This window comes from Chiloscyllium plagiosum, chromosome 2 (genome assembly GCF_004010195.1).
Source record: "Chiloscyllium plagiosum isolate BGI_BamShark_2017 chromosome 2, ASM401019v2, whole genome shotgun sequence".
Lineage (NCBI taxonomy): Eukaryota > Metazoa > Chordata > Chondrichthyes > Orectolobiformes > Hemiscylliidae > Chiloscyllium > Chiloscyllium plagiosum.
The window spans coordinates 56,356,514-56,382,614 of NC_057711.1; the positions used below are offsets into that span (position 1 = coordinate 56,356,514).

The 26,101-nt window shown below is 38.6% G+C and overlaps 1 long non-coding RNA gene across 1 annotated transcript; it reads left to right on the top strand.

The window, feature by feature from the left end:
• Window positions 1-6: 6 nt before the first annotated feature.
• On the top strand, window positions 7-16,029 carry LOC122559858. The gene is made up of 3 exons (XR_006314573.1): window positions 7-408; window positions 2,864-2,964; window positions 15,841-16,029. It is a non-coding gene; the product is annotated as an uncharacterized LOC122559858 (long non-coding RNA).
• Window positions 16,030-26,101: the final 10,072 nt, after the last annotated feature.

The following is a 26,101-nucleotide window of genomic DNA, read 5'->3' on the forward strand; positions in this document are numbered from 1 at the left end:
AACTGAATCAAGAGAGAGTGTGAGCATTAGGGACTGTGGTTAAAAAAAATTACTCAATTTCCTACTAGGACAGAAGATGATGCTAGTTAGTGAGCAGCTAGTGATTTCTTTTTAGAAGTTTTTAATAAGGCCTTCATTTAAATTTAAGCTGAACTATCTTATAAACAAAAGCACAACAGGGTGCCTGTCCAGTGGAATGTATATGTACAGGTTCTGGGATCTCCATATGCTTCTTCACCTCTTAGATGCTGGACAACCACATGTACAGGATGGATCACCAGCTTGAAAATCTCAAACTCTGGATCACTGCTGTGCAATTGTGAGGTTGAGAACTGTATTTTGACTGATGGTCACACCACAATCAGGAGTGTGCCGCCATAGAGAAAATGAATCATCAAACAAAATCAGGTAGGTAAATGTAAGTCTGTCACGATGGTATGTTGCCTGCTAGATGCCATTCAATGAAATCATGACTTATCTTATGGTGGCTTCAATTCCATTCTTCTCGCTGCACCCAATAAACTTTGACTCCCTTCTTAGTCAATAATCTGTCTACCACTACCTTGAAAACACTTAATGACTCTGCGCCACAGCTCAGTGGGGAAGAGAGTTCCAAGAGTCATGGCCTTCTTCGAGAAAAAAAAAGCTTCATCTGTCTTAAATAGCAAAACCCTAGTTCTAGGTTCTCTAGAAGGTGAAACAGCCTTTCAGCATACTATGAATCAAATCCCTTTAAGGTCTTAAATGTTTCAATAAGATTACCTCAGTCTTCTCAACTCCAGCTGACATAGGGCCAGCCAATGAATCCCCATTCCCATCCCAGTTGTCAGTTCAGTGAACCTCCCCTGAATTGCTTTTAATACATCTGCATCCTTTCCTAAATAAAGAGGCCAAACTATATACTGTACTCCACTTGTGACCTCATAATTCTCTATACAAATGCAGCAATGCATCCTTATTTTTATATTTCACTTCTCTTGCAATAACTGATAATTTCTCATTTGCCTTCCTAAACACTTCCTGTGTCTGCATAATAACATGTAGTAGGACACCCAGATATTTCAGTGCCTTAGAATTTTGCAATCTCTGTCCACTTAAATAATATGCCTCTTGTATTCTTCCTGCCAAAGTGAAGACATTTCACATTTCCCCACATGATATTCCATATGATACCTTTTGCCCACTCACTTAACCTATCTATATACATCTTTGCAGACTTTTTATGTTCTCTTCACAACTTACATTCTTGTCTTTGTATCATCAACAAATTTAACAACCAAATACTTGGTCTCTGTATCAAAGTCATTTATAGTGTTGACAAATAATTGTGGCCCCAACACTGAACTCAGTCACATTGTACGACTCCAAGAATGAGCCTACATTCTGCTTCCTATTAGTCAATGAATCATCTATCCATGCTAACAGTTACTCCCTAAACCTTGAGCTCTTATTATGCACAGTGATATTTTATCTGGCACTTTGTCAAAATTCTTCAGAAAATCCAGGTTCCATGTAGCCACTAGTTCTATTTTAACTATGTTGCTTCTTACTTCATCAAAGACTTATAATCATTTAGGTAAAACCATTTTTCTTTTAAAAACCATGTCAACTTTGCTTACCTGTATAAGCATTTTCTAAGTGCCCCGCTGAAAATTCCCTTATAATGGATTCCAATAGTTTCCCTCTGAGGGATATTATGGACGGGTTGGACCAAAAGGTCTGTTTCCATGCTGAACATCTCTATGACTCTATGATAACTTGCTGTAGTTTCCTGCTTTCTGTCTTCCCTCCTTTCTGAATAAGGAGTACATTTGCTATTTTCCAAATTGATATCACCTTCCCAGAATTTGGGGAATTTTGGAAAATGAAAACCAATGCATCTACTATCTCAGCAATTTCTTTTAAGTTCCTAAAATCAAGTCCATCAAGGCCAGGGTATTTGTTAGATTTCAGTTCTCATAATTTTCTAAGTATCCTTTCTCTGGTGATTTTAATTGTTTTAAGTTTTTTAGAGTCATCAAGTCATACCACATGAAAACAGACCTTTCGGTGCAACAAGTCTATGCAGGACATAAACCTAACCTAAACTAAACTAGCCCCACCTACCTGTTCCTGGCCATATCCCTCCAAACCTTTCCTATTCATGTACATATCTAAATGTCTTTTAAACATTGTAACTGTGCCCATATCCACCATGTAGAAAGTTCATTCCACAGACGAACCAGCTTCTATGTAAAAAAAATTACCGCTCATGTCCTATTCATGTACATATCTAAATGTCTTTTAAACATTGTAACTGTGCCATATCCACCATGTAGAAAGTTCATTCCACAGACGAACCAGCTTCTGTGTAAAAAAAATTACCGCTCATGTCTTTTTTAAAATCTCTCTCCTCTCACCTTAAAAATCTGTGTTGGAAATTGGATCTCATTTAACTGTGCTCCAGTGGTAATTGGTCTTCCACAAGTAAAAGTATTTATAGGGTTCTACACCACCTTATTATGAGTGCAATGTTTTTAGAAATAGATATCTCCTTCCCTTATTCGACCCCTAAAATGCATCACCTTGCACTCTTGGAATTGAATTCCATCTGCTATTGTTTTTCCCAATTTATCAGCTGATCAATAACAGACTGTATCCTCCACACTATCAATAACGCCACTAACTCCTGTGTCATCTGCAAACTTTCTAATTAAACATTCTGCAATCACATCCAAGTGTTCATTCTCCTGTGTCTAATCTCACCTGCCTCTCACCTTTGGAGAATTATATGCTTTTTCTTTCAGTTCGATACATTTTTAATTTCCTTAGTTAGCCACAGATGGTGCATCCTGCGTTTTGAATTTATCTTTCTCAATCAAAGGGCCAATATCAAGATGTTCACTGAGAAGCTACAGGCATTCTGAAGTAGCAGAAGCAAAGAATGTGGCTCATATTGATACCTATGACATGGGTAGAAAGAGGGTGAGTATAAAAATAACAGGATTGTGCAGCTAAAGGTGCAGCTGTATGAGACTTATAAAGGATCAAGATTCCTAGGGAATTGGGATTAGTTTTGGGTAGCTTTGCTTGGAATGTTGGTGAGAGTTTAAACAGCTTGACAAGTGGATGGGAATGTGAGTGTAGGTTTAGAGGGAAAAAAAGCAAACTGGAAATAGAGGAACAAAAATAAGTAAATAGATGACAAAGACTAAGGAAGCAAAGGCTAGAAAATAGATAACAAAAAGTTGTTCATTAAGTAGTGGTATTTGCTTCCATGTAAATAATCTAGTGAATAATACAGAGGAGCTGAGGGTCCAGATAGAAACTTGAATGTATAATGTAGCTATTACTGAAATCTGGCTTATAAACAGACAAGGGCAGCTGGTGAACATTTCTGCTTACAGTGCTTTCAGGGCACAAGAGTGGGATAAAAAGGGAGTGTAGTGTTTGCAATTTTAGTTGAAGGAACAATCACAGTTGTGAGGAGGATTGATATGCTAGGTGGAGTATCAAATGATGCCAAGTGGGTTAAACTGAGGAAGAAAAAGAGAGACAATAGCATTGCAAGTAGGCTACCAAAGAATCCTCAGCAGTCAGAGGAAGAAACAGGAACAGGTATGTTGGCAAATTTCTGATAAGTGCATAAAAAATGGAGCAGTAAAAGGGATTTTCAACCACACTAGTATTAGCTGAGATAAATTCAATACAAAAGGTATGCTGAACATAAAATGCTTAACATGCATTCAGGAAATCTTTACATTTAGTGTGGCAAGCCCAAGAAATGGAGAAAGTGAGGACTGCAGATGCTGGAGATCAGAGCTGAAAAATGTGAATAAGGGCTTATGCCCGAAACGTCGATTCTCCTGTTCCTTGGATGCTGCCTGACCTGCTGCGCTTTTCCAGCAACACATTTTTCAAGTCCAAGAAATGATCAGTTCTGGGAAGTTAAGTTTTACAGGAGGAATCTGGGCAGTTGAAGGGGAAGTATTTCAGTGCTAGCTTTAGAATAGTTGTTGTAAAGTTAAAGATTGACCAAAAGTAAAAGTTATAAATTGAGGAAATTCTTTTTGACAAAGTTGAGGTGTGGCATGAAATAAGTGGACAGTTATTTGAGGATAAATCAGTACCAAGCCTATGAAAGGCATATAAAAAGGGGCTAATGAGTTGAAATTAAAAAGGAAATTACAAAAGCAAAGAGTGTAAATTAAAGAATATTGACATGTAAAATCAAAGAGAAACCAAAAATGTTTGTAAACACATAAGGTTTCAAAGGATAGCTAAAGAAACAGTAAGCCCTATTAAAGATCCAAAGGATAACGCCTATGTGGAGGTGGTTATTAATGAATACTTTACGTTATTTTCACAAAAGAGAGGGACATCGTAGTTAAAGAGCAGGGTGTGTGAAATATTGGATTCAATAAACATAGCAAGGGAGGAAATATCTAATTAGATAGTCTGCTCAACTTGAAAGAGGACAATTCATTAGGCTAGACTGAAATGTCTCCCAGAGTGTTAAAGGAAACAAGGTTTAAATCAAAGACTTAATCATAATTTTTCAATCCTTTCTGCATAAAGGCAGCATGTTGGATGATCGCTGTTTAAAAAGGAAGGGTTAGCCCAAATAATTATAGACCAGTCAGCCTCACTTCAGTGGTGTTCAGATCATTGGAAATAATTCTGGACACCTGCATAAGTCACAATTTAGAAAGTCACAAGTCAATCAAGAACAGTCAGCAAATTTTGTTTGAATAACTTGATTGAATATTTTGAGAAAGTAACAAGGAAGATCAATGAGGCAACATGCTAGATGTAGACTTTATGGATTTTTGGAAGGTTATTAATGAGATCTCAGTTGGCAAACTGCATAGAAATATGGTGTCCAAGGGAAAGTGGCAAGTTGGATATAAAGTTGGTTCAATGGTAAGAAGCAAAAAATAATAGCCAAATGATGTCTGTGTGACTGGAAGGCTCTTTCCTATGAGAGTATCGCAGGGCTCATTGCTGGGTGATTTGGTGATTTGCTGTTCATAATATTTGCCAATGATCTAGATTTAAATAAAGGGTTATTAGTATTTAGGCAGAGGAAACAAAAAATAGCAACTCTTGATCATGAGGAAGTAAACTGTAGACTGCAGGAAGTTATCAATGGAATAGTCATCTGTGGAAAGAGTGTCAGATTAAATAGATTTAGAGACAACACAGAAGGCAATAGAATACACAATAATTGATACAGAAGAATAGGGAAAAAGTAGGACATGCCTGTCCTCAATCCCTAAAGTTAGCAAGACAGGTAGATAAGATGAAAATGTATTGCTGGAAAAGCACAGCAGGTGCTACATCCAAGGAGTAGGATTTTAACCTACTGCGAATCCTCTTGCAAGGATGCCTTCCTTGAAGAAGCTCTCTTCCTCCCTCTAATTCCTGAAGAAGGGCTCATGCCCAAAATGTCGATTCTCCTGCTCCTTGGATGCTACCTGACCTGCTGTGCTTTTCCAACAACACATTTTCAGCTCTGATCTCCAGCATCTGCAGTCCTCACTTTCTCCTAGGTAGATAAGATGGCCAGGAAGGATGTAGAATACTTTCCTTTATTGGCTGAAGCTGGGGGAATAGGAGTGAGGAGTTATGTTTGAACTGTAGAAAGCACTAATTAAAGCGCACCACCCGTTTTAGCCACTTAGTGAGTTACAGCAGCATATCTTGTAGATGGTGCACACTCATGCTAGTGCATATCAGGAGAGAATGTTGTAGGTAATGATTGAATGCTGATCAAACAAGCTGTTTTGTCCTGAATGGTATTGAGCTTCTTGAGTGTTGCTAGAGCTTTACACATTCAGGCAAATAGAGAGTCTTTGATCTTACTGTTTGTGCCTTCCAGATGATGCACAAGCTTTGCAGAGTTATGAGGTAAGTTCTTTGCCACAGAATTCCATTTCCACTGACCTGGTGTCATAGCCAGTTTTTGGTCAATGCTATTACCCAGGCTGTTAATGTTGGGGGTTAAATGATAGTAATGCCATTGAATATCAAGGCGAGATGGTTATATTCTGTCTTGGAGATAGTCTTTTGCTGGCACTTGTGTGAAATGAATGTTACTTGCTACTTAGCAGGTGCTGCTGCATGCAGACAATGAATTCTTCAGTATCTGAGGAGTTGGAAATGGTGCTGAACAATGTGCAATCATCAATAATTATCTGCACCTCTAACCTTATGATGGAGGGATACAAGTATGTGGCAGCAGAAGATGGTTGGTCCAAGGGTGTCGGATCAGGAGTGCCCCTGCCCCTTGAATTTGTAGGGAAGCCATTAGCTTTTACTGGATTTCTTCTGACATGTACCCCACCCCATCCCCCAGCCCATGTCACACGCTGCCAAGTGCACCACTGGTGGAAATCCAGTTGCAGGGGATGGAGATTATTAATCGCCCTTAATTTGGCTACTTCAGGGCATCAATCACCCTCTGGGTGGGAAAACTATCCGTGAAACTCATTGCCCTCACTGAATTGGTGAGTGGGATGGGGGTGGGGTTGGTTGATGGAGTTGGGGAGGGTATTCAGTCAAGAAGGTGATGGACATTTCTGCCTCCCTCCCTGCACCCGTTCCCACATCGCCCCCCCCTCTCTGCCCACTACCATGGGGGGAGCTACATTTTGGCCTTTAACTTTTGACCTTCTATCTCACCCTCCATAGCTACCTTGCAGTTATTTTCACGAACACTTATCTCTCTGATTTCCCTAGGGCCAGCTCTTGTCCCTCTTTCATCTCAGGTGTTGTAAATGTGGCGAGACATCTTTTACTTCAGGAAGATACATAGTTGCTTAAGACCAGTTTAAATATTGATGCACTGCATATTTTAGAGGCACGGCTAGAAGTGGGATTTTTATATGCTGGATCTGTGATTGGGCATTGCCCTGGGATGCCATAGTTGCTGTTTTCCAGAGGGTGACATCACTTGCTATTCCTACTTTTGCAGCGTTGGGGGTAGCCTTCAAGAGCCTTGTTACCAAAGACTTGTTACAGCTTCCTTCTGTGGGAGAAGAACACTGATGTCCCCTTTGAATTGTATATAATTCAGGAGTTTTATGGCAGATATTGAAGGAGGAATTTGCTCAAGTCACTTTATGGAACTCAGATGAGATGGAAGTTAGTTTTGCTTCTGCAGTATCAAGCTGAAGTTAATTTTGAAAATTTGACAGCATCAGGATGCACTGATCAAAAAGGGTGTGGTGCCTCTTGTGTTAAATTTATAGCGGCAAAACCAATTAAAAGCAGTAACCAACACCAGGTAACTCGAACCATTGCAATTTTCAAACAGAAAGGGAGTCAACATTGTTATTAAATAATTTATCACCAATGCTGTTAGCAAGCTGCTAGCTTCAAATCTACAGCAGGTTGTGAATCCTGATATTTAATAGGGTTCCATTTCATTCTCCCCCTCCAACTTCAGTATTTTTAGTCGCATTAACAACAGTGTGGACTGTTGTATTTCCTGAGATAAAGCAGTCTTCTATCAACACAACCAACAGGAAGGAAGGTGTAATGACATCATATGACAATTTATAAAACAAAGTATTCATTGCCATTCTTTAGATTTATGTCTCTGCATTTTCTACTGTCTTTGTGTACAGGCATACTGATGAACATATGTCAAAATAGAAATGGAAACATGGTATATTAATTCTAAAGAATAAAACATTTTATAACTTTCTTAGTGTTGATGTGATGGAGTTCAAATATAGCATGCTTATGAAGAGTAAATATAATTTCTACAAAAAAAGATGCTTTCCTCCTCCCACAATGTGTATAAGTCAGCAGAGATGCCAGTTTTGACTCAGTGATAACACTGTTGCCTGTGAGTACAAAACATCAAGTTCAACCTAGACCTCCCAGAAACATGAGTACTCAAGACCATCACTCCTGTGCAGTAATAAAGGAGCATTGCACCAGGGAAGGTACTTTTTTGGATGAGACATTAAACCAAAGCTTTTGGTTTGTTCATGTAAACAATCACCCTTGACAATGTTATATGGGAAAATGATAAGTTGAAAAGATATTTAGTGCTCTGAGCATTGTTTCTGCTATTATAGTGTGGAGCCTAGAAGCTTCTAACCACCTTGAATAATATTGCACAGTGATCAAGTACACTTCTTCTCTAGATTCAAAGTGATCTAGTCTCAACATTTACTAAGGCCTGACTGGAAAAGTAGATGGTAATAAAGGTTCTGCTGCTATTGGCTATTCATTGCACAAGTATTTGCTATACTTAGCTATTCCCAAATAACCACCATGGAATCCAAGAAAAATTGTCTCCCTCATTGCCTTAAGTAATGACAATTTTTGGTTTAGGACTGGAAGACTATCCAATATTTGCTGGATGCTTCTTCTGATCATGGTACTTCCTTAAGATCTACTTGCTGAGCTATATCATGACCAACCGTCTTAGCAAAGTTTTCACATCTGGGTACACTCAACATCTTCCATTTGTGCTTTCTGATTTCTTATTGTCTTTCTCACAAACTGGTGGGTCCTGATGAAAATACTTTCACTTCTGTAATAAGCGCTACATCTTGAGTTTCAGCTTGATCAATTGTGTCTCTGGAGAATGTGTGAACAAATATTTTAAGAAATATGAAGAAGGATATGGAATCAGGAATTTGGAACCATATGGAATCAATTGTGTTCCCCATTTCACTCACAATGGAAAGACTGGGAGAAGAGGGAAATCCATTAAAATGCGAATGACTTAGAATCATTATTGGGACTTAACCATGGCTGACTTAAATGGTCATGGATTTTCACCAGCTGCATAGCATATGAGCTGAAGGTCAAATACTCAAATTCCATTGTTGAAGCAGAAACTGAAACTAAACATTACTTCAGATGAGCATGAGAATGTAAGACATGTAGAAAACTAACAAACAGAAAAACAGAAGTATTGGTATAACTGTAAACATAGAGTGAATACTTTTGTAACATTAGTACCTGGTCAAAAGCTATGGATCAAAGATCAAAAATCTGCAGAACTTAACAATCACAATTCCATCTCAGTAAAACCCCATTTTGAATGCTCAGCAGAAATTTTCTAATATTATTGGAGACTGAAAGAACAAAAGAGTACATCAAAATCATTTCACACAATGGTGATTGATTCAAGAAGCCAGTTGAAGATGAGATTGATAAATTTCTATATATTAAAACAGCAAGTGATATGAGGATTATGGAGGAATATGGTCATAGTCTTAGATCATACAGAATGGAAGCAGATGCTTCAGTCCAACCAGTCCATGCTGAACATGTTCCTAAACAAAACTAATCCCACCTATACATATTTGGCCCACATCCTTCCAAACTTTCCTTTTCATGTACTTAGCCAAATGTCTCTTAAATGTTGTAACTGTACCTGCATCCATCAGTACCTCTGGCAGTTCATTCCACACACAAACCACACTCTGTGTAAAAACATTGCCCCCGCAATACCTTTCTGAACTTTTCTCTTTACACTTTAAAAATATGCTCCCTCGTTTTGAATTCCCCACCTTTGCTATTCACCTTATCTATTCCCCTCATGATTTTATAAACCTCTATAAGGTCACCCCTCAACCTCCTATGCTCAAGTGAAAAAAGTCACGGCCTTTCCAGCCTATTTCTTTTTATAACTCAACCCCTCGATTCCTGCCAACGTCCTGGTAAATCTCTTCTGAACCGTCTCCAATTTAATAATATCTTCAGAAGAGGCCTCACCAATGTCCTGCACAACCTCAACATAATCTCCCAACTCCTATACTTAAAGATCTGAGCAATGAAGACAAGCACGATAAATGCCTGTCTACCTATGACACAAATTTCAAAGAATTATGTACATGATCCCCTAGGTCTCTCTGTTCTCCAACACTACCTGGAGCCTTACTATTAATTGTACAAGTCCCGCTCTTGTTTGTTTTACCAAAATGCAATATCTCGGATTTAATCAAATTAAACTCCATCTGCCACTCCTCAATCCATTGGCCCAATACAATCAACAATGATTTATAGGAATAGTGAAGTGGGTTTGATGGGCTAAATACCTTTCACCCAGTCCTTATATCCATATGCACTTAGACCATCACTTCCAAAAAAAATCAATGAGAACAAAATCAGGGAGAGTTGTAAAGGCACTGTGAAGACTTAAACTTTCAGATGCTGGGGGGAAATGATGGGAATTCAAATGATTCAAGGAAATAGTTTAAGAAAATGGTTTAAGAATGTTATTTAAAAATTAAGATTATATTTAGGGGGAGATACACAGTAATGAGATAGCAATGTGTATGATGAAGGAACAGTGACAGCAGCAGTTGGGAGCTAGAGTTTGTATCAGAGAGAAAGATGTAATACCTATAAATGTAGATTGGAGTGTAGAGTATAAAAAGGAGTTATGAAGAAACCTACCAGAGTCAGATCTTAGTCACTCACTGGTAGACGAAACCCTTGCTACAATAAACCAGGCTACAAGTTAATTACCTGAAGAACTATCTAAATATTATTCAATGTGGACCAAAAGCATAAACTAATATCCATGATTAGGGTTTTAAGGGGTATCCCAATTTTAGCAATATGATGTATTTGCTTCACAAAAGGCATCATGACCAAAATCTGTCAATGCTTTAGCCACTGTTGCAACATCAAAGTAATATCAAGTAATGGTTGAGTCCACAACATTTATCCTAAAAATTGCTTTAAAAATTGACTTTTGCACAGTATATATGGTATCAACTTTTATCATATTTTTCTGTCCACTTGATGTAAAGAAGAGCACTTTTCCAAGATCTGAAAATACAAATTTTCCCTCCAAACATAGATTTACCAAAGATTTTGTGCTGTGTATCAAAATACCCACTGGTCTTAAATGTTGTCTACCTGAAATGTTGGCATATCTGACAAATATATAAAGTAAGGGAAGCCATTCCTCTCCAAACAGAAATACATAAGGGGAAAGTGATTGATTTACTTTCCAATAATAGACATCAATGTGTCAGTTTCCAGCTTTTAGTGAACTGCCTGAAGCTAAAGCAGAGTGAAAGATGCCTTTCATATATTTTCATGAGCTTTATTAACTGTAACGTATTTATCACAATGAATGTCATCTCCCACCAGCAGCTTCAATTTAAAACTTCTTTAAATCAAAATTGGCCTTTATGTTGCACAATATACAGGTAACTCCAGCTCCTGATACTTTGGTCTCACATTGCAGCCTGCAGGCCAATAGTTGACCTACCAACTGGATAAATTTAATGGAGTCTTCCTGGTAACAGTGTTTACAATGTACTGATGGGTCGCAGTTGGCTGCACAAGACTTCAGTTTAATATCTTCTAACCAAATTGATTTTCTGGGCCTTATGAGTTTTCTTCATTTTCCTATAAAAGCCATTTTATGAAATAATATTTGAAGAACTTGTGCAATAAAATGTGAGCGCATTTCCTCGTTATTGAATAAGCTTCAATTATAGCACTATAAATAAGTTACAGAACTCACACACATCCAAAGTTTGAATATTAGAAAATAGACAGTGACAAAAAAAAGACGAACCCCTCAATCAAGAATAGCACATGAGCAATGCAGATGAGTTCACAGAATATCTGTCCATCCTCGAGTATGTAGTAGTTCCAGGCCAAGTCTGCAGTCCAAACCCAATGTCCCAATCCAACATGATAACTTTACTTTCAGTTTTGTATGCTATGATTTTGCTTTATTCATTCATAGGATGAGGATGTCACTGGCTAGGTCAGCACCCAGGTGGCAGTTAAGAGTCAATTACATTGCTGTGGGTCTAGAGTCACAGTAGGCCAGACCAGGTAGGGATGGCAGTTTCCCCAAAGGACATTAGCGAACCAAATAGTTTGTTCTAACAATTGACAATGGATTCATGAGTACCACAATAGAATACTTTTGACTTCTTTACCTTCACAAATCTAATTCATGTGCTTGGATTTATTTTCCTGCTGGAATGTCCTTAAGTTGTGTTGCTCTCAGGATTGCAAGACATGACTGCTTTAAATCATCTTCCTCGGGTACCTGTTCATAAAGCAGGAAGGAGACAGGACCACTGAGGGTCCTTATATAATCTTGTTGGTTTTACACTGGCAATTACTTGCCATGAAACGAGGGCTAACTCAATTTTCTTACAAAAGTCTGCAGTATAGAGTAGACTGGAATCCTAGTTTCAAATCCCATTTTATGATGACATTGGATGTAGTGGGATTAAAGTCATTTGCCAATCTGACTGTGAATTGTTTTGTGAGTTCCAAGGAAAGTCACATTGAACTCAAAACATTAACTCTGTTTCTCTCTCCACAGGTGTTGCCAGACTTGTTGAGTTTCTCCAGTACTTTAATATTTTTTAAATTTAAAATCTTTTTGCCATTCCAAACAATTCATTAAGAGAGTAAATGATGTGAGGATTTCCAAAACAGAGTGCAATTCACAAAAATCTGTAAAATAAGCGTATCTGCTGATGTGAACCAGAATAGTAACAATTGAGTGTCTTCTTTTCTGCCTTCAGTCCATGTCTTTATGTACAGTCAGTTCTGCTATCACGCAGTAGTTCAGTTCTCGTGCAATCCCGTATTATAAGAAAATTGTACAATAGCAACACCATTTAAACTGATGGGATCAGAGTCGTGTCATAACCAATACACGTTTTAAAAGTTTGCACGATAGAAACAGTGTCCCCAAATAATCATTTGCATTATAGCAAATTTGCGTTAACAAAACGCGCATTATAGCAGAACGACCTATGTTTTACCTTGCAGCAAAATGCATTTAATTTTGCTTATCCAGAGTATAAGGAGTCATGCAAGTTCGAGCAAAATTTGAAAACTAATTTTAAAATACAATAAAAAGTAAATTAAAAGGTGATAAATACTGTAGACTGAAATGTGGTTTGAACTGCAGTGTGTGTGAATTTGTGGACACTGCAATTGGCCTGAGAAAGCATATTTACAGGAGATTTATCCATCTCAGAATCATTGAGTTAGAGTATGCGTTAGAAACAACGCAGCACATCAATGATGAAAAGTAGTATCTCATAAATATCTGCAACTTCAGAAAAGGTTTGGTGTTACCAAGTGTATACAAAGGAAAGAGAAGCAGGTGAGAGAGAGAAATCAAGGATGCACAGGACCTATTTCTATTCAAAATCTTTAAAAAAATTAATTCAATTATATAATTCTTTAAAAAATATGACAACCCAGCCCAATAAAATTTTCAGTCAACTTGACTTTTCACAAATCAATAGCAGAAAGTAGAACCACATGACACCAGCTTATATGTAAATGAAATTGTACAGTTGACAAACTGTAATTGAAGCAAAAAGCGTAAATACATAGACCCTAAAAATGTCATGAACAGATACATGAAATTATCAAAATGACTAATGAAATGTTAGTCTTTACATCTAGGGACTAGAATACAAATGATTCAAATTCATACTTCAGATGGACAAAGTTAAACCTCACCTGGGCTACTCTAAGCAATTCTGACGACTGCATCCTAAAACATTATATTGGCTTGGTCAGCATAGAATCACTTGAATAATACCTGGAGTCCAAAGGTTAAATTATGAGAGAGATTACACAAATTAGAATTTTATTTCTGGACTTCAAAAGTTTAAAGAGAATGCAGTTTTCAACATATTAGGGGGAACAGAGAGAGTGAATAGAAATTCTTTCTTCTGTGTGCATGGAGTCTACTGCTAGGACAAATTGGTCCAGAATTAGAGCCTCAAATTGAATTCGAAAAGTTTCAGTCATGAAGTTAGGAAACATTCCTGTATGCAAAGGGTGGCAGAAGGGGATGAATGGCCTCTTCCTGCTTTTGATTCATGTGTTCATAGGTTTGTTCATAAGAATTCTAAATCTTTTCAGGTTATATATCAATATAAGTATTTTTCTCTTTTTCTCCACCCTGATTTAGCCTGTTTAGTCACATAAAGTGGACTTTCTCCCCATTGTGGCAGATTATATGTGGGTCACAATTAAGAGATTAGCTTTTTCACTAAAGATGTATTAAAGTCTGGTAGTATCCATCATTCCTTGTACTTTTCATACCCTAATCCAGGAAATGTCAAGTCTGTTTAGAATTCAAAGTAGAGGATGACTCTTAACCTGGCAATAGTTCAGTCAGGAAAAGTCATAATTTCTTTAAATTATTTAGAAAATTTGTGATTGTTTTTAAGAACGATTGAAAAGGTCTTTTTAAATTTGCATCATGTAGAGGATTTTTTTAGTTACTCGTGGGACATAGTTTTCATTGGGTGGGCCAGCATTTTATTGCCCGTCCGCAGTTGACCTTGAGAAGATGGTGATGAGTTACCTTCTTGAACTGCTGCAGTTCGTCTGCTGTAGGTAGACTCACAATGCTGTTAGGAAAGGAATTCAAGGATATTGACAGTGACAGTGAAGGAACAGTGATATATTTCAAGTCAGGATGGTGATTGGCTTGGAGGTGGTGATGTTCCCATGTAGCTGCTGTCCTTGTCCTTCGAGATGGTAATGATTGTGGGTTTGGAAAGTACTATATAAGGAGAATTGGCTAATTTCTGCAGTGTATCTTGTAGATAGTGTACACACTGACCAAGGAACTCATGCAAAATTCTTTCTCAGCAAACCAAAATCATTTTTGCAGTTTGGAAGAAGACAATGTGTGAAAATGTATGGAAATCTGTGTGAATAGCTCAGCAATAGTAAAAAACCGGATTCTCTTTTTTCTCGAAGTTACCAAATGATGAACTTCAAAAAGCTACATCCTCAGAATTCTCATGACCCGGGGAATTGTGCCTTACTGAAGATACAAATACCAATAAGGGGTGGCAGAGTGGCTCAGTGGTTAGCACTGCTGCCTCACAGCACCAGGGTCCCAGGTTCGATTCCTCCCTCAGGCAACTGTCTGTGTGGAGGTTGCACATTCTCCCCGTGTCTGTGTGGGATTCCTCCGGGTGCTCTGGTTTCCTCCCACAGCCAAAGATGTACAGGCCAGCTGAATTGGCCATTCTAAATTGTCCCGTAGTATGAGGTGCATTAGTCAGAGGGAACTGGGTCTGGGTGGGTTAATCTTCGGAGGGTCGGTGTGGACTGGTTGGGCCGAAGGGCCTGTTTCCACACTGTAGGGAATCTAATCATTGAAACTTTGCAGTGAAAGTGATTGCCAAGTAGGACTCCTGATCTACCCTGCGTGAATATAGAACAACAAATTGTTGAAGTGTTTGGTAGATCATGGCATAAATGCTGAAGGGGAATGCTTGTGGTTGTTACATTGCCAACTTGAAGTGAAATTTATCATTTTATTTTAAATTACATTTGTCAGTTAACTCATTTTTACTGTGTATTGGTTCTCTGAGTAAAGTAAAAGTTACAAAATATGAAACTTGCCGATAATTCCCTCATTTGTGGATCACTTGGTAAATTTGGTTATTTTGGTTGACAGTTTCCTCACAGGGATCATAAACAGGTGCATGTGAAAGTTATCTAATATGCACATTGTATCATTATAAACCACACACTTAAAATTCTTAATCCTAATCTGTTAAACAAATGTCAAGTATTAAAATATTAGTAATACTTTCTTTTATTATTTATATTGTTTATAAGATTTTATGCTCAATAAGATGAGAAATGTCTTTTAGAATTTTTTCATTTTCATTGCACATTGACATTTAAAAGTGACACATAGCAACAAATAAAACTTCACATATAGCGTCTGAAAAATCTACCTAAAATCCGCTTTCAAAAGAGCAAATTACTAATTGCTTTTTGATTTCCTACATAATACAGTTGTATAAGAATGGGCTTGTACTCAGATAATGGCATTCAAACCTATCCCAACAGTCACTGCATCACAGGTCAGATCAATTTTCCTTCGTGTGAATCCAAGAAAAGCGATGAGACCAGACCGAGTACCAGGCTGTGAACTCAGAGCAGTCGTAGATCAACTGGCAGAAGTCTTCTCGGACATCTTCAACCTCTCCCTGCAGCAGGCCACTGTTCCTGCCTGTTTCAAGAGGGCCAACATCATCCCTGTGCCTAAGAAGGCTCATGCAGCATGTCTCAATGACTACAGCACAGTGGCCCTAACTTCGGTGGCCATGACGTGCTTTGAAAGGCTGGTTATGGCATTAATCAACTCCAGCCTCCCCACTACTCCTGACCCACTCCAATTTGCTTATTGGACAAACAGATCCCCATCAGATGCCATATCACTTGCCGTTCACTCCTCCCTGAGAACATCTTGACACCAAGAATAGCTACGTAAGAATCCTACTTATTGACTGCAGTTCAGCCTTCAACACTATTATCCCCTCGAGACTGATTGCTAAACTTAGTGATCTCGGACTAAGCCCCACTCTCTGCAACTGGATCCTCAGTTCCTGACTCACAGCCCACAAATAGTGAAGAATGGGGGCAATATTTCATCCCCACTAACACTCAATACTGGAGCCCCCCAGGGGTACGTACTCAGCCCCCTACTGTACTCAGTGTATACCCATGACTGCGTCACCAAATACCAGACTAATGCCATTTACAAGTTTGCTGATGACACCACCAGAGTCAGTCAAATCTCAGATGGCAATGAAACAGACTATAGATGGGAGGTGGAAGACCTGGAAAAATTGTGCATTGAGAACAACCTAGCTCTCAATGCCGCCGAAACCAAGGAACTCATTATTGACTTTCGGTGGGATGTTACTTATGCCCCTCTATACATTCATAGCACAGAGATGAAATGAATGGAGAGTGTCAAGCTCCTGGGAGTGGTCATCAACAACAAGCTTTCTTGGACTCTTCATGTGGATGCACTGGTTACAAAGGCCCAACAACGTCTCTTCTTCCCCAGGCAGCAAGAAAATTTGGCATGATGGCAAATACCCTTGCCAATTTTTATAGGTGCGCCGTCGAGAGCATTCTGTCTGGATATACCACTACCTGGTCTGGCAACTGTACCATTCAAGATCAAAGATGGTTACAGAGAGTGGTGAACTCGGCCCGGACAATCACAAAGGCCAACCTCCCATCTATAGAATCTATCTACCAGGCCCACTGTCAAGGAAAGGCCGCCAGCATTCTCAAAGATCCATCCCACCCTGACAATGCTTTTCTACAACCTCTACCATCGGGGAGAAGGTACAGAAGCCTGAACACACGCACCAGCCGGTTTTGAAAGAGTTTCTACCTTACTGTTGTTAGAATACTGAATGGACTCACAAACTCTTAGCATTCACCTGTACCTGTGTATTGATTTTTGCCGCTGTTTAACTATTATTTACTTATCTATGCTATTTAACTCTGTGATCTGCCTGTATTGCTCGCAAGACAAATCTTTTCACTGTGCTCACTACATGTGACAATAAATACAATTCAATTCAATTCAATTCAGTGACTCATAATATCCAAAGCAGCCATTGAATTAACCTTAAAAATGCAATGTTTAGGAAAGTATAGCAAGCAATTTAAATACAACATTGTTTCTGAAAATCTCACCTGATTTGTGAATAGGGTCTTTAATACATAATCAAAATAATCCTACAATGCATCACCCAACATTACCAATATGTTAGATTGGATTATTGACCCAAAATTCCTTAGCTCCAAGAATGCATGATATGTGCCTGAGGTTGGGGCATATCCAAGAATTTAGGACTGCACTTAACTCCAAAAGAATTCCAGCCTCTCTGCTGTATCATGGAGGGGCCTGAACATGCTTCCTAATTTCTTCTGACTGAATTAGAGAGGGAATGTCAGATGGAGTTCTTGTGATGCCCCAAGAATGCAACATTTATATCCATGAAGGTAGAATAGGAGCAGTTGTTCTCAAATGATTTCTTCAGTCAAGGTCCTATCTTTTTGCTTTAGTGGATGTACAAATGCATATTCTAGGCATATCCTGCAGAGGTCTGTTTGAAGGCCCTATAAATACTCATATAAAGGTCATATCCTATTGCTGCAGGAATAGGATGAGAGTTGGCCCTAGAATGTCAGGACATTATGTTCATCCTGACTTTGGCATTGAGTTCACGATCAGCTGATTCAAAAATATGAACAAAATGAACTGCATCAAGATCATACTCAGCTTGTGTTATTTGAGTTATATTAATTAGTATTATATGCTGGATAAATTTTGTGCTGTCTAATTTTACCTATGAAGAGTTAGACTGAAATAAATAGTTTAGCAAAGCCAACTTGTTTTTGACACTTCACACCTACCATTAGTGCTCGCTTTGCAATCTATGTCTTTCTTCTACTCCCATTAGCTCTTTCTTTGTCTTTGCTCTGGGCACCATCACCACCTGTTCCCTTCCCTTCTTCTCCCCCATTATCAACAGCATAAAAATTGTCATTTTTCAGCCATCTTCACTTCTGGAGAAGAGGGATATTGGACCCGAAATGTTAACTCTGTTTCTCTCTCTACAGATGTTCCAGATCTGCAGACTTTCTCCAGTACTTTCTGTTTCCACTTTAGAACTCCAGCATCTGCAATAATTTGCTTTTTAACAGTTGGACTGAGGCTGCTATAATTAATTCACTTAATATTGGCACAGTGGTTAGCACTGCTGCCTCACAGCGCGAGACCCGGGTTCAATTCTCGCCTCAGGCGACTGACTGTGTGGAGTTTGCACGTTCTCCCCATGTCTGCGTGGGTTTCCTCCGGGTGCTCCGGTTTCCTCCCACAGTCCAAAGATGTGCAGGTTAGGTGAATTGGCCATGCTAAATTGCCCGTAGTGTTAGGTAAGGGGTAAATGTAGGGATATGGGTGGGTTGCGCTTTGGCGGGTCGGTGTGGACTTGTTGGGCCGAAGGGCCTGTTTCCACACTGTAATGTAATGTAATGTAATCTAATGTAATCTAATCTAATATCTATGAAGCTGAGTAAGAGGGTATAATTCCAGTTTTAATCTGCCCTGAATTTGAATTCAGATCTATAGAAATGAAGGGACTATGCAAAAAGTTCTATACAGCATATTTTGTCAAAGAATGTGACTTACATTTGTCTTCCCAATTTTTCTTTGTATTTTGAGAGTAGGTTGGAATGTTTTAACATGTTGAAGATACTACATAAACTAAAGTTGCTATTGTTCTCTTTGATGTTCTAATTTTTCATTGAAAGAGATTAAATGCCTATTGGCAAGGTAATCAAATAAGTAATTTTACTTTCTTCTTTCATAACAATTAGATCCACTTACTCCCACTAAATTTATGTTCATAGAATTGGAGCACCTGTTCATATTTTCTTCAGGTTCAGATGTTGCCTACTCGTGCCACTAGAGGGCAACAGATGTTTCCTTGCTGTGTGTTGTCAATTGGTTGATCCAAAAAGAATTTTATGTTAGTGTTGATATAAACAACAATTGATTTCTAAGTAGGCAACAATCCCGAAACTATCATATATTTTAGTGTCCATAACCTGATCAGTGTACATTCTCAATTCCCACCATGCCATTTTTATGATCCTTCTAACAATATCATGTCTCCTCTAATGTATTCACAATACTAATTTGATTCTGTATGATAAAATATAAAAAGCTAAAATAATCTTGTTCATGAAAAAGCACTGTATATCATAAGCGAGTTGGTTTGTAATAACATTAGAAGAACTTATACTCAAAGTTTTTTTATAAAGAAATGACTTGTTATTTTGTTAGGCTTTTCATGACCTCAAGATGTCTTGACATGTGCTAGGATCACATGGAGTGCTTTAGAGGTGAATTACTTCATCAAAATGCACACAACAAAATCTCACAACCAGCCATCAGCTTTTTCTCCAAATAATCTGCTTTCCCATGGTGTTGATGGATGTAATGAATAAACGTTGCTTAAAGCATAAGATAAACTTGATTTCTGCTCTTCAAATAAATCATAGAAACTCTACAGCTATCTCTGGAGGAGGTAGGGCCTTGGTTTAATGTCACATTGAAAAATTTGCACTTCTAAGGTTGCAACATTGCTTCAGGACACCAATGATGAATCAGTCTAGATTATAGGAAAGAGGCTTGGCCTACAAGTGCTAGGGCTAAGCCAAAACTGACACCTGCTGGCAAAAATGAAATGGCTCTGTCATTGTTTTAAATGCAAGGGAAGAATGACTTTAATCAGCTCTTTTCTGAACTCAGTGCATTTTACATCTCAATACATTTTACAAACCTATCAGAAATTGCATGTTTCAAAATAATGCTTTACTAATCTTCTTGCATTTGATTTTGAAAAAAACACAGGCATATTTCACTGGCTTGATTGTTGTTTTTGTAATGTTTAATATTGAGTGAATTTGTCAAATAGTTGAAATGTGCATGAACAATTAATTACTTTAATTAATGGTTATCATGTCACACTAATGAAGGGCTTTTGCCCGAAACATCAATTTCCCTGCTCCTCGGATGCTGCCTGACCTCCTGTGCATTTCCAGCACCACTTTGATCTAAACTCTGGTTTCCAGCATCTTCAGTCCTCACTTTTGCCTGCACTAATAGTTAGTATCTTGCACACAACATATTTTCCCAATTGGACTCTGGGTTCAACTCCCACCTGCCGTGAGGTATGTCATAGCATGTTCAGACAGGGTGATTTATAAAGCTGTTTGTAGTTTTATAAGATTTTGTCAGCATATTATGGTGAATAAAATCACAGCGAAGCTCCTCTGAAGATATAATTTTACAGTGAGCTGCAGAAAAAAACTAAATGGACAGAATTGTGAATGTTTAAGAAGCAGCTTTTTTATTTTTCATTAAAGTTAGGATGTAGAATTTATAGCAGCAAATACAATCAGCAGCAATTTATAGTGACCTTGGAAAGTATCTCAGAATATATCCTGTTAAGAATATTCCTTTTATCATTCCCTTTCTTTTTCTTGTAGTTTAATAATTTACCCATCTGCACTGTTCTTTCACATATATTTCTCAACTCTTCAGCCTCGTAAGTTTGCTATTATGTTTCATCCTTAAAATATTTTGGCTCTTATACAACACCAAATAAACCAACAGCATGCTTTTTAGCCAGATGGAATGTGCCTCCTTTTATAACACAGGCTGAGAAAATGGAAAATGCTGCTCTGAAATTATTTTTGGATGTGCTACAGAAATGTTACTGTGAATCTTAAAATGCCTCAGTGATGAGCCAACAATTTTTGAAGTGCTTTGAAAAATAGTGTAAAATACTTGTATGACATGTCACCCTTGTAGACATTAGTTTTACTGACTAACAGTGGTTCATAGGATATTTAGAATAATTGGGCATTGTTCCTCTAGCTACTCAGTGAGTTCATCCAGTAAGTAACTAAACCCTTTGTATCAGAAAACACACATGTTCAATTTTGGTGCATGATGAGCTGGCAAATTTCAGCAAAGGGAGACAGAGTGGAACTGTCACTATTCTTGGCGCTTACTGGTACGCGAGTTGGTCCTGATTGCTTTTCACAGGTTCTCTTCTCTCAATTCTAGAACTGTGTGTGCACAAAGTCAATATAGAATATGATTACTTCTCGGGCTAAGTACCCTGTTAACCTTTACCATCAAAGTTCTTGTGTAACTAGAAGTCGGTAAAAGGTGAATCTCTTCAGGAGAGGAAGCAAAAAACTATTGGTGAAGAATATCAGCATAACTGTACCCCAAAGTTAGGCATATTGCTAAACAGAGGAAAAGTTGGTACAACCTCTGATCATAAAAACTGAAAAATTCAACAATACTTAGTTTCTGTATTTTTAGTGCTTAAATAATTCTCATTTTCTCATCTTAATAACTGGCTTGAAAATATTCCAACCAATCATTTCCAATGTTGGTTAAATATCCAGAGAGGAAAAAAAGTGCAGGGATTGTGGGGAAAAGTCAGGTGACTTGGACTCAGTCAGATGTAAGTACAGAGAGCCAGTACTACCATGGTGGGTCGAAAGACCTCCTTTTGTACTCCAACTATTCCATGACTGTATGATATATTTCAGGCAAAGGTATCTGAAGCTTCTTATTAATATGATTCAGCTGTGATTTCCCGAATAGACAGTTGCCTTAGCCAGACTTTTCTCAGTAAGTAAGCAGCACTGCTGCTGGGAACAGAAATGGAACCAGACCTGCACCAACGCCTGGCATCTGACCTGGAGGCGCCAGGTACAATTTACCTGTTGCAGCCAATTGGCACTCACCAGGACCACCATCAATCTGAAGAGGCAGCCTTCTCCGAGAGCTTCTGGTACAATCAGAAGGCCAGCAGCTCAGCACCATTTCTGCTAACAAACAAAGGCATCATGTTGCTTTCATATTGAGTCACCCTTGAAGACAAGTTTTTTGTCATGTACCATTCCCTGACTAGCAGACGGACCCTTGCCACTGTGAAAGGTCTACTCTCAGAAGCCCTTGGTAGGTCATGAAGCAGCCACTTTGGCAACATACCGGGAAACTACCAGTGTTTATCTGGTGGACTTTCCACATGACAGCAGAGCCTCCAGTCAGTGTTTTACTATGATTTTGCTACCACTTACATCTCTCCAGCCACCTCAACTTACACCTCCAGAGGACAGCTAACATCTAGGCTATTGGATCCTCCTTTGTAGAAGCAGAAGGTGACTGCTGAAGATGGACACTTAAGCAGCTGCAAAGGGTGGTTCATCATTAACTCAGTTAATTGTTAAACATGGATGTAATTCAGTTGCTTCATAAATTTGCACATTTTCCTGAATTTGATTTTGAATGAACTACAAGGATAATAAGGCTGTACTGATCATAGGAAATAGGAGCAAGAGTAGGCCATTCAGCCCTTTGAATGTTCTCCATCATACAATAAGGTCACAAATAATCTAGTCCATGGCCTTAACTTCCCTTTCTTCGTAACGCTTGACTCCCTTGCCAATCAAAACTCTGTCTAATTCACAATTAAATAGGTTCAAAGGCCCAAATTCCATTTCTGACTGGGGGAGAGAATCCTAAATACTAATAACCAGAAGAAACCTGTCTTAAGTTGAAAGCTCTATATTGTGAAACTGTGCCTTCAGCTCTGGCTTGCTCCATAAGTGGAAACATACTCTGAGATCAACTCTAATAAAAAGCTTAAAATGTTTTGTTTCAATAAAATCACCTTTCATTCTTCCAACCTCATTGAATATAAGTTCAACCTGTTAAACCTTTCTTCATAACAATGCCTTCATCTCGGAGTTCAGTCTCATGAAGCTTCTATGAACAGCCTCCAATGGAAGGATATCCCTCCTTAAATTAGGACATGAAATTGTATAGTAGGTATGGTCTCACCAATGTCTTGTGCAATTGTAGGAAGCTTTCTCAACTTTTATACTTCAACCCTTGCTATAAAGGCCTTTCTAATTGCTCACTGCATACTACATACTTCATGATTGATGAGCAAATAACACCCAAATCCTCCTCTACAACAATATTCTTTCATCTCACTCAATGTGTGTAATATCCTGCTTTTCCAACTTCCCCACTAAAGTAAATAACTTCACATTTTCCTAAACTTATATCCCTTTGAGGACTCTATATATATGCTCCCAACTTGTTTCCGCCTATGTTTGCATCATCAGGATATTTGACTGTAGTATACCTTGTCCTTTCATCTACCTCATTAATGTCCTCTCATGAACTTGGGGTTATAATATTATATACCTTATTGATAAAGCTAATCGTCTTTACAAAGGTCACAAGGAAGCCTGCTGAAGTTACATATATTCTCAGATTTAAAAACAGAAAATCAGACAGAGCTATCTTAACAGAAGACCACAAAATGCCATGATTATCCATTAAGCCCACATTGGGGAGAGGAGTGTGGGTCAAACATTTCTGTAATATTGAACAAGAGATTGGAGGGATACCACAAGGAATTCCCAGTACCAATCTCCTCCTCTCTTGCACCATCACCCCTTTGCCATTCAGCATCATGCCTTCTGTCCTGTTTTCCTTGACCTTTACCTCTTGTCCTTTTCCCTCCATCTCATCTTTCCTTGCCCACATGCTTGGAAGGTAATGATTCATCAAAATTAATCTGGAGAGCTACATCTGTATACACTACATTAACTGGGCATGATGTGCCTCAGGAGAGTCAGGACTGATGAAATAGCATCCTTAATGGTTGAGTACAGAACAGGCTTCAGTGGAAACAGAGATTCAGTACAAGTTGGAAAACCACTACTTGACTGAACCTAGTGATTGAGCAGCTGATAGGATTACAAGTATTGTTTCGAATAGTGTTCCCATCCATGTGCATTTAATGATTTGAATTTGTGACTACGGCTGCACATAACTTCAAGCAGACATTTTTGCAATGGCCATGTATGCACTTTGACACCAAAGTGGACAGGTTAATACCTTAAAATGTGTTGCTGGAAAAGCGCAGCAGGTCAGGCAGCATCAAAGGAGAAGGAGAATCGACGTTTTGGACATAAGCCCTTCTTCAGGAATGAGGAGGGTGTGCCAAGCAGGCTAAGGTAAAAGGTTAATACTTTAAGTTTGATTCTGGCATCAATATGAATTTATGCACAAACATTTCCAGCAATAGTTGGATATCACATTTCTGGTAGACCAGAAATTGTTGGTGCTCAAAGAGTTTCTCAAAGATACACTGGTGGCTAATGCTCTGTATGATGCATGTATTAAAATGCATCACAGTCAAGTTATTTGTTGGAATTTTCTGAATGTACATGACAAATCATTCAAAAATACATTACTGCATTGAAGTTCCAATCTAGATTAAGTACCTAAATCCTGGAGCAAGACCTTAAAGGTGCCGTTATGCTTGATTCATATTGATTTTGTTCAGTGACTAGTTATTAATTTTTGTGAATTCCACTTCAACTTACAAATAATCTTCATTTTACCAGTATCATTTACTTCTTTCGCTATTATGAAAGGCTTATCTAAACTGGTCATTAAAACTATTTTTTTATAAAACTTTATGGACAAAAAACTTTGTTTTATTTGCTCTTTGGATATGAATATTGTTGGCATATTCAACCTTTTCTGTTCAGCCCCAGTTGCTATTGAGAATGTGATGGTGAACCTTGAATCCCTGCAGTCCATCGAGCGTAGGTACACCCACAATGTTTTTACAAAGAACGTTCTAGCTTTTGACCTAGCAACAGTGCAAGACTAGTTATATAGGTCCAAGTCAGGATGGTGTGTGACTAGAAGGGGAACTTGCAAGCGAGGTATTCTCATGTAGTTGATGTGATTATCCTTCCAGATGGTAGAGCTTGCAGATTTGGAAGGTGCTATTAACGAACTTCAAATGTTGTAGTGCAACTTGTAAATGGCTTAGCACTGGTTAAAGAAAAGATTGAATGTTTCAGTGGGTAGATAGTGTATGATCCTGTGGAATGCTTTGTCCCACATACTGTTGACCTTCTGAAAGTTGTTGGACCTGCATTCATCCAGGTAAGTGGAGCATTCCATCATACTCCTGACTTCTGCCTTTAGATGGAAGACAGAATCTTTTGAGACAGGAAAGGAGTTCCTTTCTGTAGAAATTACAGCCTTTGGTCTGCTTTTGTACCCACAGTATTTATTTGACTGGTCAAGTTAGGTTTTAATCAATGGCAATGTTCAGGATGTTTGTAACCTTCAGGATGTTAGTTACTAGGAGAAAGCGAGGACTGCAGGAGCTGGAGACTCAATGTCAAAAAGTGTGGTGCTGGAAAAGCACAGTAGGTCAGACAGCATCTGAAGAGCAAAAGAGTTGATATTTCTGGCATAAGCCCTTCATCAGAAATGTGGAAGAGGAAGGGGGCTGAGAGATAAGTAGGCTAAGTGAGGGTAGGGCTGGGGGAAGGTAGATGGGGGGGTACATGTGATAGGTCGGTGGGAGGGTGAGTGGATAGATGGGAAGAAAGATGGACAGGTAGGGCATGTCAAGAAGGCGGTGCCAAGTTAGAGGGTTGGATTTGGGATGAGGTGGGGGGAGGGGAGATTTGGAAACTAGTGAAGTCGATGTTGATGCCATGTGCTTGAAGAGTCCCAAGACAGAAGATGAAGGCGTTCTTCCTCCACTAGTGGGGCGGCTTTGATTTGGTAGTGGAGGAAGCCCAGGACTTTTATGTCCTTGGAGAGTGGGAGTGGGAGTTAAGTTGGACGGTCGCAGGGCAGTGGGGTTGTTTTGTGTGTGTATCC